This window comes from Rhinatrema bivittatum, chromosome 7 (genome assembly GCF_901001135.1).
Source record: "Rhinatrema bivittatum chromosome 7, aRhiBiv1.1, whole genome shotgun sequence".
In the NCBI taxonomy this organism is placed as follows: Eukaryota; Metazoa; Chordata; class Amphibia; order Gymnophiona; family Rhinatrematidae; genus Rhinatrema; species Rhinatrema bivittatum.
The window spans coordinates 242,401,248-242,416,180 of record NC_042621.1 but is presented as its reverse complement, the minus strand read 5'-3'; positions in this window follow the sequence as shown (position 1 = coordinate 242,416,180).

Below are 14,933 nucleotides of genomic sequence, written 5' to 3'. Positions count from 1 at the left end.
CATGTGACTTGGATTGGCCACTGTTAGAAACAGGATGCTGGGCTTGATGGACCCTTGGTCTGACCCAGTATGGTAATTCTTATGTTTCTATGATCAGACAGGGATCAGATGGCAACACTTGGTATGAAATCAGTTACCATTTCTGTATTTCTAATGTGAGATGTTTATAACTCAATAGCAAAAATTACTTATCTCCATCTGTTGAAATTACTTCATAAAAAGTGCTTCTGCCCTTCATGTCCAACATGGCTAGTGTTTTGACAGGACACTATGCATTCCTTAGGGGTCAAATACTAATGTACTTCAGTAAAATATACATATAAATAAATTTCACATGAATCCTTAAAACAACTAAATAAGAAATAAGTGAACAGAAAAATCTCAGCACACCTCTAAATCTGCTACAAAGACCATTATTCAAATAAATCCAAGTGGACAAATCAAGGGAGCAGCTATTCTACTTACAGGGACCAAGTATGTGGAATGTCCTTTCAAACCTCATAAAAATTGAAACCTACTTTTTAAAATTTAGAAAGCAGATAAAAACGTACCTCTTTCAAAAGGCCTTTTTAATAATATTTTGAAGAATTACCCAGTGTATGAATATTTATTTATTTATTTATTTAACAACTTTTAATATACCGACGTTCGTATGGCACATCACGCCGGTTTACAAGTAATTCAAAATAAGGGGGAAATTACAATGAACAGGGGGCAGGGGATGGGAGCAGGCGAGAAAGAGGAGAAGGGTGAGGGAGACAGGAGAGGAGGGAAAAGATAGGTAGCATGAAATAGAGAATAAAAGAACAACCGTTAAAATAATAGGAACTTATTTACAGAAGGATATATTTACAATAGTTGCAACTAAAGAAAGAATGTTTACCTCAGTTTAACTGTATAATTTTGTAAAATTGCAGTACGATAAAAAGAAAGGGCGGTAGGGGGATGGCAATGAAATATTGCCTTAGGATCAGGGGGAGGGCGGGAGTAGACAAGGAGAAGGGTACTGGGGGTGCATCTAGGTTTGGTTGGTTTCAGGATAGGCCTTTCTGAAAAGCCAAGTTTTTATACCTTTTTTGAAGGTGGCCAGGCAGGGTTCAAGGCGGAGAAAGGTGGGAAGGGAGTTCCAGAGAGTAGGGCCTGCTATGGTAAAGGCCCTTTCTCTCGTAGAGGTGAGGTGAGCAATTTTAAGGGAGGGGGTATGTAGGGTACCTGCGAGGGAGGATCTGGTTGGACGGTTGGTTATACGGAAGTGAGGCGAGTCCTTGAGCCAGGGGTTGGTTTTGTAGAGCAGATTGTGAAGGATGGTGAGGGTTTTATACTGTATACGGAAGGAGATGGGTAACCAGTGGAGGTCCTTAAGTATGGGTGTGATGTGGTCTCTTTTTTGGGTGTTAGTTAAAATTCTCGCCATGGCGTTCTGTAGGATTTGTAGGGGTTTGATGGTGGACTCTGGGAGGCCAAGGAGGAGGGAATTGCAGTAGTCCACTTTGGAGAGGATAGTGGTCTGCAGGACTAGTCGGAAATCTTGTGTGTGGAGCAGTGGTTTAAGCTTTTTCATGATGTGGAGTTTGTAAAAGCCCCCCTTTAGCAGGGATTTAATATGAGCTTTGAAATCAAGGCGCTGGTCTAGTTCAATACCAAGGTCTCTAACAGTCAGTGATGTAGCAGGGGGAGAGAGTATGTTATTAAGGGGTGTGAGTTCAGGTTGATTAGATATAATGAGTATCTCAGTTTTTGAAGCATTAAGTGCAAGGTGGAGGTTGGATAGAAGTGAGTTGATGGCTGTAAGATAGGAGTCCCAGAGTTGGAGGGTTTCTTTTAGTGTATTTTTGATGGGGATGAGGATTTGAACGTCGTCGGCGTATAAGAAAAAATTAAATCCTAGGTCGGCGAGGAGGTGGCACAGGGGCAGTATATAAATATTGAAGAGGGTAGAAGAGAGTGAGGACCCCTGGGGAACTCCTTGAGTGAGAGAAATGTGAGAAGATTCAGCTTTGTCGATTTTCACTATGTATTCTCTGTGGGAGAGGTATGAGGAGAACCAAGATAATGCAGTGCCTGCGATGCCTATTTCTGCTAGGAGGGAAAGTAGGATTTGATGATTGACCGTGTCGAAGGCAGCTGAGATATCAAGGATGGCGAGGAGAAAAGATGTCCCTTGGCCCATACCTATGAGGATGGTGTTGGTGATGGCTAGTAGGAGATTTTCAGTGTTACGCTCCTTACGGAATCCAAATTGGGATGGATGTAAGATGTGGTGATCCTCGAGGAAGTCAGATAATTGAGAGTTGACTACCTTCTCGAGTACTTTGGCAATGAGAGGCAGGTTGGATATAGGACGATAGTTTGCAGGGTTAGAGGGGTTAAGGGAGGGTTTTTTGAGAAGGGGCTTGACGACAGCTATTTTGAGTAGGTCTGGGACTATGCCAGATGACAATGAGCAATTTATTATGTCAGCTAGGGATTTAGCAATAGAGGTGGGCATGGAGAGGAGGGTTTTTGTGGGGATTGTGTCAGCTATATGAGAAGCTGGTTTTATCTTTTTTAGGATAGACTCTATTTCCATGGTGGATGTGAGGTCTAGAGATTTCAATGTAGGGCCATTATGGTTGGGGAGCAGTGGGGTAGGGATGGGCTTGGGGAGGAAGCGCTTGATGATGTTTGCAATTTTGTCGTGGAAATATTTTGCGAGCTCTTCGCATTTTTCCTTGGGGTTGCTTTCATGGGATGTGGTATGGGAGGGCTTTGTGAGGTCAGCAACATAGGAAAAGAGGGCGCTTGAGTTGAATTGATAGTCGTGGATTCTAGAAGAAAAGAAGTCACGTTTGGCTTTGAGGGTAGCTTGACGGTAGTTGTGTAGGGTCTGTTTGTATTCTGCCATATGCGTGGGTGTGGGTAGCCGACGCCAGATGCGCTCCTTCGATCTGAGGGTCTGCTTTAGCTTTTTTAGATCATTGTTGTACCATGGTTTCCTATCTTTCTGAGAGAGGGGGATTTCTTTGTGGATCAGGGGGCATAGTTCTTTGGCTATGGAGCTGGTGATGTTGTTCCATGATTGGAGGGCAGCATCGGGACTTGAGAAGTCTAGAGGACCTCAGCCAAAGTTGACAGTTTCTTGCTATTATAATGTAAAATAAGTCATAGCTCTCCATAAAGAGACAAAAATGAGGGGGTTGATGTCCTTTATTTGTCTTTAACTCCGGGGAAATGAGCAAGTAATAATTAATAGCAAATCACATGTGTGGGATATTATTTTACTTATGTTCATTTCAATGTTATCCATCATCAACTTTGTTTTATGTGCTACTTTTTTTTTGTCTTTTGTTTTGGCATTTAAATTGAGTGGTAGATAATGTTCAGAAGATTACACCCAATAGGGTAACATTACTATGAAGCAATTGTATTTTGAAAAGGGTATTAGAAAGACTAATATGGTGTAAACGATACAATCCACTGTCTCTCGCCTGCAATGGGCCCCAGACAGTATCAGAGCTATACACTGTTAATTCAAATCTTCTACCTTAGACCTTTTGCTTTATTCAAAAATATTTTGGATTCTTGAGAACTAGAATGGATAAATATGGATCGGTTATTTACTCTTTCAGATAATACAAGGAATAGGGTGCACTCCCTGAAGTTAGTAAGTAGCCCATTTAAAATAAATCAAATAATATTATTTTTTACTTAATGCACAATTAAGTCTGGAATTCATTGCTGGAGGATTTGATTAGCATAACTGGGTTTAAAAAAGGTTTGGACAAGTTCCTAGAGGAGAGGTCCATAAACTGCTATTAGCCAAGTTGTCTTAGGAAATAGCCTTGTTCTGACCCAGAATAGCAATTTCTTATCCACTTTTGTTTGCGTATAAGGAGTACCAAGTCGTAATCTCCCCCCACAGAGCCTCACTGGTAGTTTCTCCCAAACCATGAAGCTTATATGCTCAAAGGTATGCACTGCCTGTAAACAATGCTCGGCCAAAGGTAATCTGTGACAAAAGGTAGTCTATACCAGGTAACTGAGCTTTGATGTTCAGTCATTCTAATCCTTAAAACCCATGATGCCAATCAGCGCCAGTTTGGGTTTTGCCTTATTCCACCAGATAGTCCATGTACAACAAAATATTCACAAACATTAGCAAATCTTACACCTCCATCAAGTCTTTAAAATCCACCACTTTCTGCATATATAGGGGTTATAATATCAGAGATATTTCACTGATCTGAAAATCTCGGCGTATTACAATTCACACATATAGTCTTACTAGTAAGATCAGATAACATGACATTCAAAATCAAAATAAAATTACACATAAATAAAATCAGCAAAACATCAGAACACAGGGCCGGAAACACATGCATCAGCGCGTACCCAACGACACGGTTATTTTATAACTTGCGCGTATGTATGCACGCATGTTATAAACTAGCCTGGCCTTCCGCACAAGTGCACCAAATTTTAAGTGGGTACGCAAATCCTGCTTCTACCACATAAAATGGGGAATTTAAAAAGAGGTTTGCACCCACACCATTCCCAGTTTTACCAGTTCATCCCCAGTTCTCCTAGTTAAGAGATAGGTCCTCCAAACTCTCCCTGGTTTGATAGCCTTCACTTAGCCAGTTAGCCCCAACCCTTAAAACCCCACAGATCTGCCTATTTTTCTTTATTGTTTAACTTACACAGCATCCATAGAAGAAGTAAAGTTTCGTGGCAGGGGGCCTTGGCACATGCCAGAACACGTAAGTATTTACATGCACATCTCAGGTTCATGCCCCCAAACACCTGTGCACCATCCAGTCCATGCCCATGCCTCGCCCCTTTTTGGAAACTTCCGAGATATGTGTGTATCGGGATATATGCGCGTATCTCGGCAGCTTTTAAAATCCACTCGGCGAGCGTGAGCCCTACATATTTGTGCATCACCTAATTAAAGCATGCATTGGGCTTTTAAAATTCATCTTAAAGGTTTGCAAGGAATGATAACATTAGTCAGCAAAGGTAAGCTTTAAAAATGAGTTTTGAGGAGCTTTCTGAAGTAAAGAAAGTCTTCCTCTGCCTTAATCTCTGTAGGAAGAGAGATCCACAGTTCAGGGCCAGCAATTTAAAAAATGTGTTCTCTAGACTTAGATGGGCCACCTTCAGGGAAGAACTTTCTAGGAAATGCAACCGAGAAGAACGAAGACTGTGAGACAGCAAATATCCCCATAATGCTTCAGAAAAGCATGAGGTAGAGCAACCATAAAGTGCTTTAAAGATAAGAATCAGAATCTTAAAATATACACCAACCAATAGGGATGTGCATTAGTTTCATTCTTTTAATTTGTTTCATATGTTTTCCATTACATGTCAATTAGATGTGCATTCGTTTCATACGTTTCATATTACATGCTTGTATAGGAAAAGTATGAAACGTAGAGTTGTGAATCGTGTGATCGATCGTCTTAACAATCGATTTCGGCTGGGGGGGAGGGAATCGGATCGTCGCGGTTTTGTTTTTGTAAATATCGTGTAAATCGTAAATCGGGGGAGGGCGGGAAAACCGGCACACTAAAACATCCCTAAAACCCACCCCGACCCTTTAAAATAAATCTCCCACCCTCCCGAACCCCCCCAAAATGCCTTAAATTACCTGGGGTCCAGAGCGGGGGTCCCAGTGTGATCTTTTACTCTCGGGCCTGCGGTGTGTTGTAGAAATGGCGCCGGCGCTACCTTTGCCCTGTCATATGACAGGGCAAAGGTAGCGCCGGCGCCATTTTGTTTTTTGTTCCCCGACGTCAGGAGCGTAGGAGATCGCTCCCGGACCCCCGCTGGACCCCCAGGGACTTTTGGCCAGCTTGGGGGGGCCTCCTGACCCCCCAAGACTTGCCAAAAGTCCAGCGGGTGTCCGGAACGACCTCCTGCAGTCGAATCGTTTTGCCGTACAGCCGGCGCCATTTTGCACACACACACTCTCTTGCTCTCTCCTCTCACTGATATAAAAAAAAAAAAATAAAACAAATAGATTTACCTGATCCAGAAATTTCAGACAGGGTGGTGATGTCCATATGAGTCCTGGATTTGTGAGGCCTTAGATGAAGAGGCCAAAGGTAATGACTGCAGCGGGACAAAGGCTAATGGTAGTGCTCTACAAGGCTACAAGAACCTGCTAGAGGCTGAAGACCAGAAACTGGAGGCTCAGAAGGAAAGAAACATGTAAAAAGAAAAGAGAGAGAACCATGATCAGAGAGAGAGAGAGAGAGAGTACCTGTGAGACCTCAAAATTTATAAGATAGAGCAGAGGAAAAAAACTGCAAATAATAAAAAGATAAAGAAAATCACTGGAACCAGATCTCCAAACTCCAGACCATATCGGGAAGAGAGACAGGGACCTGCAGGATGCTAGGAGGAAGATGGCTGGTGGAGCATAACAGCTTCCCTAACTCAGAGTAAAAAGAATAGAACAATAAAGCATTAAAGCTGCTAAAACAGAAGCCTGTGGTGACCGAGCCGTGGGCAGTTGAGGCAGGAGCTGCAGCTAGGTGAGACCTGAGGTATCCAATCTCTGCACTATAACGTTGCCACCGCTGTTGGAGAGAGGACCAAAAAGCTGCCAAGCATCGGAACTACCATTAAAGAAGGGCCACTATGAAGCAGGGAATACTGGAAGAATACGCCAGAGCTGTCATACATGTCACCAGATGCACCACCGGAAAAATATGTAAAAAAAAAAGCCACTGCAGGAGGTTCCATACCTGACCGTGCCAGGACAAGAAGATAAAGCCCGGCATAAGGAAATGATGAGAGATGAGCGCTGTGACGGGATGAAGGATCAGAGCAGTCTAGCAGCCTTATGAAAAGTGACCCTGAGAGATAGGGGCAGTCTGGCAGCCAGTCTATCACAATGAAAGGCAGAAATCACGATCCTGAGAAGTGATCTGTTGCGCTGAAAGCAAGAAAGAGAAAACCATGACACAGCTTCTGCAGGGACCAACCATCTCAGGCACAGGAGGACACGATGATGTGAGCTGCAGCCAAGAGAGAGAAACAAGAAAAGCGGGACTGCAGCACCGATGAACGTCAGCAAGAGTAAACAGAGGCTAAATGCTGTGAAGAGGAGGAAGCTACCCTGACAGAAGAAACAGCACCTCGAGCACCAGAAAGAGAGTGGAAGGAATCAGCTGACCTTCAGCGGTCAGCTGTGATGGAAATCATGATCGCTGCTGGTGGCTTTCTCCTCCCGTGAATGGAACCACAGGAGAGATGCAAGTTGCGAATCACTGGGGCCACCGCTGTGATCGCCAGGATCACTGTTGCACTGCTTCCACCGACTCTGCTGCCTGGGTAAGCGCTCCTATTGCCGCCACTATTTTAATTTTGAAAAATAAATAAATAAAAATGTTATGATTCAAGTCAGTTGTCTAAGTGAAGACCCAACCTGACACCCACCTAGACCATGGTTTTGCTGATGTTAACAATTACATCAGCAGGTACTCGCGGCCCTGAGAAGGGGGTACCAATTTAGGTTAAAATTAAGGAAAATAAGAAAAATTAAAATAAAAAGCTGTGAACAACTGAGAGAGCACTGTAGACATGTGCAACACCAACTCCCCACCTCCAAGACATGTTTAAAAGGTCCCAAGGAAGGTTCTGCCATTTAGAAGTAGAAAACTTGAAAAGACAAGAAAATACTGGTCTGAGTTAGCAATATAAATGAACCTAACTAAGGAGGTCATTTATCAAAATGCAATATATTGTATGATGCTGATTTTAACTACACCTCTTTGTATTGCATTAGGCTGTGCAGTAAGGTTTCATTGCCCTTTGTGATGTCTCCTGTAAGGCCTATTTCAGGTGAATTGAGAGAGAGAGAGAGAGAGAGAGAGAGAGAGAGAGAGAGACTGGCCATATTGTTATGGCCCAGCGGTAGGTATTTGTATCCCTATGGTAGACTCACCTTGTAACTCGAGGTGGGGATTAGGTAAGAGTGTAGGGGGTTAGGGGCCACTTTGACATTGTACATGACACCTATAAACAGAACAGTGGTCTCATGAAGATTTGATGACCTTTGGACTGAGGAAACTCACTCCAAGATGAGATTTGGGCAAGGTTCTCTCAACCTAGTTTGATGGACTCTCTACCTGGGTAACATCAAGCTAGGTTGAGAGAACCTTGCCCAAATCTCATCTTGGAGTGAGTTTCCTCACTCTGAAGGCCATAAAATCTTCACAAGAGACCACTGTTCTGTTCGTAGATGTCACGTAGAATGTCAAAGTGGCCCCTAACCCCCTACACTCTTACCTAATCCCCACCTCGAGTTACTAGGTGGGCCTAACATAGGGATACAAATACCTACCTATGGGCCATGACATTATGGCCAGTCTCTCTCTCTCTCTCTCTCTCTCTCTCTCTCTCTCTCTCTCTCTCTCTCTCTCTCTCTCTCTCTCTCTCCCTCCCTCCCTCCCTCCCTCCCCCCAGTGGTTGAATGCAGGAAATACAATAGGTTGGCACTTATCACAGAATCTGAAAAGGGTACCACAATTTGTACTAACTTAGCTCTTCACACAGGTAATAAATGCTATATTAGCATAAAACACACCCCTTTTGCTATCGCATGCAGTACTTACCGCATTTTGATAAATCCAGGCCTAAGGGCCTTATTTTCTAAATGTATCGCACGCGAAATGTCCCTTTTCGCATGCTATACCAAAATGGGGGCGGAGTCGGCCCCGGAAGAGGAGGAGTCGGGGCATCACCGGGGCCGACGCCGCCGTGGACGACGAAAAGGTAAGATCCTTTTCACGTCCTATTTCGCTCCCAATAGCTACACCTCCTATGGTGGCGCTATTAGGTGCGAAACCGGCAGCGATCGCACCGTGACGGTGCGATCGCTGCCGGCTAGCGCAGGCTCGCCCCCCGTTTTGGCCCCCCACCCCTCATTCCCTAAAGTATTGCAGGCCTGCGATACTTTAGAAAATTAGGCCCTAAGTTAAAGGAATAGTTGTAACAGCAAGTGAAATTTAAAAAAAAAAATAAAATAAGGGAATATTTCTAGGAATCTTAAATAAATTAAAATTAAAGAAACTAAAAAATATTTTATTTACAAAAATAACATTTTTTAAAGTCAAAATGAAAGAAAAAAGATTATAATTAGGGACAATAATATAGTCCATACATCCCCATAATGGATGGAACTAACCAACACATCATTGATTGTTTGACAACCAGGTCAAGCAATTTGACAATGGCTTCCACGGATACAAGTAATGAGTCTAGTGCAGGAATACCAATGCTAGGCAAAGCACAGGTACCAAATTCAAAATTAGCAAAAGATGAAATATCATCAATAGTACCAAAAATTAAATAACATCAATAGTATTAAGAATAAAATAAAAAGGGAAAACACAAATATCAATAAGGGCATTAGTCAAATAGCCCCTAAATCTATTTTCTAAGATGATTTCATTAGAAGCAGGGATATCCATAGCAATGTAAGCAATAGACAGAAGTTAGGTTAGTTAGCAGCTGGTTTTTGATGAGGGAGGAGATGGTTGTCCTCCTTTTAAAGCCTGTATGTTTAGGGAAATCAGATAATTTTAAAAGAATAGCTTTAGAATGATTGATGAATGAATGAAATGTGTGTATATGGATTTTTTATAGTTTAATCTAAGCAAGAATTATAGCAAGTTTTCAAGTTAAAATCCGAGTTGTATTGCGTTATAGGGCAACAAGCCATTTTTTTAAACCTAGTATTAGGGAATAACAATTATCATTTTATTTTTAATGGCTAATATACTCACAGTCACAATAAGTCCTCTTGGACACATATCTAGGGTACACCATTGATTAGATTGTGGAAGATCCAGGAGCAGTCTAAGTAGACAGTTTCTCTTTATAATTTATTTTTAGAATGGTGTAGTAGGAAAATAGAGAAAGAAGAGAAGAAGATAAGAAATACTAGCCAGCAACAAAAGAAGAGAAGAAGAAAACATAAACAGATAAGTATATCTATTGTAAAACAAAAACAGAGCCAGACCTGAGCTCAACATATGATAAGAGAAAACTGAGAATAGAAAGAAAGATGCTATTACTAGCATCGGTAACATGGAATAGACTTAGTTTTTGGGTACTTGCCAGGTTCTTATGGCCTGGATTAGCCACTGTTGGAAACAGGATGCTGGTCTTGATGGATCCTTGGTCTGACCCAGTATGGCATGTTCTAATGTTCTTATGTCCTTATGTTCCAGATCTCCCAGACTACATGCTGCACTCAGTGTTGCCGTTAGACCCAACACATGCTGCCAAGTTAAGCCATTCCTCAGAATTTTTTAAGTGAGGGGACCGCTGATTCGGGCTTATTCGCCCAGCACCCCAGGGGCTTGAACTCCCCCCGGACTGGCACCCATTTTCCTCTATCTCTGCAACACATCTCGTCTACACCTCTTTCAAAGATTCTGATCTTGGGGATTGAGCGCCATTTTTGTATGTCTCCACAAAAGCCATTGCCGCATGCAGTGTGCCAAATCCTTTCCAAGCCCCATTCACAAATATCAGTAGCTTGGCAGGATACATGAGCCAGAGTTCCAATTTTCTTTTATGCAGTATCTTTTTAACCCGAGAAAACTCAGCCCTCTTCTTCTGGGTAGCCACACTGTAATAAGGGTAAATAGCAACTTGATTGCCTCTGTAAGACAGAGGACCAGTCTCACGTGCTTTTTTCAATACACACTCTTTAGTCTGATATTGGGGAGAGTTATTATTTGCTTGTTGCGATTCGGAGTGTGAACCCTTGCTACAGCGATGAACAGAAGTTCGGACGCTGGAAGGCGAGGCCAAGTCAAGGTCTTGTGTCAAAAGAAGAAGAAGAAGATCTGGATGCAGGCGCCTCCTGCAGGTCGTGTAGTCCAGATAGCTGGCACCTCCAGCAGGCCGTGAGATTAGAAGAAGACGTCTCCAACGGAACGTGGAAAGTAGAGCTGAGCTGGCGCCTCCAGCAGGTCGTGAGTTTAGAAGAAGAAGTCTTCAACGGAACGTGGAAAGTAGAGCTGAGCTGGCGCCTCCAGCAGGTCGTGAGATTAGAAGAATGCGAGCAGTCCAAACAAGCAGAATCTCGGAAACTCCGCAGCCGGTCCAGGAGTCGAGGGCCAGAGACCACACCTCAGCCAGTCCAGGGGTCGAGAGCCAGATAACACACCTCAGCCGGTCCAGGGGTCAAGATCCAGAGAACACACCACAGCCGATCCAGGGGTCGAGAGCCAGAGAAACACACCACAGCCAGTCCAGGAAGTCAAACACGGAAGAACAGGAACCAAGCACAGGAACAACTAGGAGCCAAGAAGCCAAGGCCAGGTCTGAGGTGCAGACCTTGCCTTAAATACTTTTACCCAGCTGGAGCTTGCAGGAAGGAGCCACTCAATTTCCTGTAGTGGCTCCTTTAAGAATTCTTCAGTCGCGCGCATGCGGCTCTAGAGGAACCAGCAGGGGGCGGAGTCAGACGCGAGCAGGGAAGCCGCTGACACCGTGGCCATGTTGAGGAAGCAGCAGGGACGCCGCGGGACCAGGATGCAGATGCCGGCGGTTACCGCGAGCAGAGCGGTCTACCGCCCCGGTGAGTAGCTGGCCCCGGCTGCGGCTTGCCGCCATCAGAAACCATAACAGTACCCCCTCCCTTAGGCCTCCGCCTAGAAGGCCTGGGTTTATCTGGATGACTATTATGGAAGTTCTTGAGAAGATCTTTGTCTAAGATGTTCGTGGCTGGCTCCCAAGAATTCTCCTCTGGTCCAAAACCTTCCCAGGCAAGAAGATACTCCCATTTACGACCTCGGTGGCATACATCCAAAACTTCTTGAACTTGATAAATAGAATCCTCCTCAGCCCTTACCACTGGGGAAACAGGCATCATACGGGAAGACCAGGTAAGGAGTACAGGTTTTAAGAGAGATACGTGAAAGGAGTTATGAATCCGAAGAGTAGAAGGTAGACGTAATTGATACGTCACAGGGCCCAATTGTCTTATCACGGGAAACGGGCCAATGTATCGTGGAGCCAATCTCATAGAGGGAACTTTTAGATGAATATGTTTGGTACTTAACCACACTCTGTCTCCCGGAAGGAATCTTGGTGCAGGTCATCTGTGACGATCAGTGAATCTCTTGGCCATATTTGCCGCCTTTTGTAGCATTTGTTGGGTCTGTGTCCATAGTTGTTTTAGTTGGAGAGCCGTAAGCTGAGCCACCGGTGAGGCAACCGGCACAGGTAGTGGGATGGGTGGAGCGGGTTGCTGACCATAAACGATTTGAAACGGGGAAGCTCCCGTAGAGGTGCACGTATGAAAGTTGTGGGAGAACTCCGCCCAGGACAACAATGCTGCCCAATCATCCTGTCGGGAGTTAACATAAGTCCGCAAAAATTGCTTTAAAGACCGGTTGGTCCTCTCCGCCTGCACATTGGCCTGGGGATGAAAAGCCGTGGTGAAATCGAGAGCAATATGAAATTTAGTGCAAAGACTCTGCCAGTATTTGGCTGTGAACTGTGGTCTGCGGTCAGAGGTAATGTGTTGCGGAATCCAATGAAGACGAAAGATGTGCAACATAAAGAGCTGGGCCAAATGGGGAGCAGATGGGAGGGCGGGTAATGGTGTAAAATGGGCCATTTTCGAGAACCGATCCACTACAACCCATATGACGGTATGACCTTCAGAAGATGGTAAATCGACAATAAAATCCGTCGAAATGTGCGACCAAGGTGAAGTAGGCACCGGAAGAGGATGTAACAACCCCCAAGTCTTCCCTGTAGAACTTTTATGTTGAGCGCATATAGGACAAGACTCTATGTAAGCGTGGATGTCTTTGCGCATCCCTGGCCACCAATAGTGATTCTGCAAAAGGGCAAGTGTTCGTTTCTGTCCAGAATGCCCAGCCACTTTAGAGTCATGTCCCCACTTTAATATCTTGTTGCGAAGTCTTCGAGGTACTACCGTCTTGCCTACGGGAACCGTGAAACTAGCAGAGAGAATAATAAGGGCAGGATCGATGATATTCTGTATAGGCTGTATGATATCCTCGCTGACGAAAGATCGTGACAATGCGTCGGCTTTAATGTTCTTATTGGCGGGTCAATATCGAATTTCAAAGTCAAAGCGGGTAAAAAAAAGTGCCCAGCGAGCCTGGCGTGGATTAAAACTTTGGGCTTGCTGTAAGTAGATTAAGTTTTTATGATCTGTGAAAATAGTAATCGTATGCTGAGCCCCTTCCAACCACTGTCGCCACTTCTCCAAAGCGAGCTTGATGGCTAGCAACTCCCGATCACCAATAGAATAATTGCGTTCCGCAGGTGAGAATTTCCTGGAGAAATAGGAACAAGGATGGGACATACCAGAAGCAATTCTTTGACTTAATACTGCGCCAACTCCGATAGTGGAAGCATCGACTTCAACTATGAAAGGACGTCTAGGATCTGGGTGATGAAGACAAGGTTGTTGTAGAAAGGATTCTTTAAGGGTTTGGAATGCTTCTATGGCTTCTACTGGCCAGGTCTTAGTATTGGCTCCCTTGCGTGTAAGTGCCGTCAGAGGTGCAGCAAGCTTGGAAAAGTCCTTGATAAAACTACGGTAATAATTAGCGAATCCGAGAAACCTCTGAAGTGCGCATAGACCAGTGGGTTGAGGCCAGTTCTGAATACATCTTAACTTAGCAGGGTCCATCTGAAAACCCTGCTTAGAGATAATGTACCCTAAAAAAGGTAATGATTCAGTTTCAAAAACACATTTCTCCAATTTAGCAAATAGATGATTTTCTCGTAATCGTTGCAAAATCTGTAGAACATGTTGACGATGTGTTTGTAAGTCTTTAGAAAAAATCAATATATCGTCTAGGTAGACCACCACACAAATATAGAGCAAGTCTCTGAAGATTTCGTTAATGTTGGAAGACGGCTGGAGCGTTGGTTAAGCCGAACGGCATGACTAAATATTCGTAGTGTCCATCTCTAGTATTAGAAGCCGTCTTCCATTCATCACCCTCATGAATCCAAACTAGGTTATAAGCTCCACGTAGGTCGAGTTTAGAAAAAATTCGGGCTCCTTGTAAACGATCAAATAATTCCGCAATAAGGGGTAAAGGGTATCTGTCCTTGATAGTTATAGCGTTGAGTCCCCTAAAATCAATACAGGGTCGTAAGGTGCCATCTTTCTTCTTGACCAAAAAAAACCCAGCTCCAGCCGGAGAGGTAGATCTTCTAATGAAGCCTTTCTGTAAGTTGTCCTGTATATATTCCGACATGGCCAAAGTCTCTGAAGCGGATAAAGGATATGTTCTCCCACGTGGTGGTGTAGATCCTGGAATCAAGTTGATAGCGCAGTCGAACTCCCGGTGTGGTGGTAAAGTGTCCGCGGCCTCCTTGGAGAATACATCTGCAAATTGTTTATATTGAGGGGGTAACCCCCCTAGGTCAGAGGTACAAAGGAAGTTCCGAATAGGAGAAGTTTGGTTTAAACATGCTCCAGAACAATTGGGTCCCCACTTCGTAAGTCTTAATAGTGTCCAGTCAAATTGAGGATTGTGACGTTGAAGCCACGGGATGCCAAGGACCACCGGATGAATGGCTTTTCTGAGTACATAAAAGGTAATCCGTTCTTACTGATTAGGTGCGATATGACACTCCAGAAGCTCAGTCTGATGAGTAATGGTCCCAGGTAGTGGATCCCCATGGATGGATGAAACGACTAATGGTTTAGGACATGGTCGAGTAGGAATCTGTAATCGTTCGACTATTTCTTGCAGAATAAATTCTCCGCCGGCACCGGAGTCCACAAGGGCCAAGGTGGTGAATTCTTGTTCATTAACCAAGAGAGTAATTGGTAACGTGAGTGGGGGAGCTGGAGATGTCAGACCTACGGTTACTCCCCCCATGGACCCTAGGCTCTGGAGTTTCCCGGACGAATAGGTCAGCTAGCAATG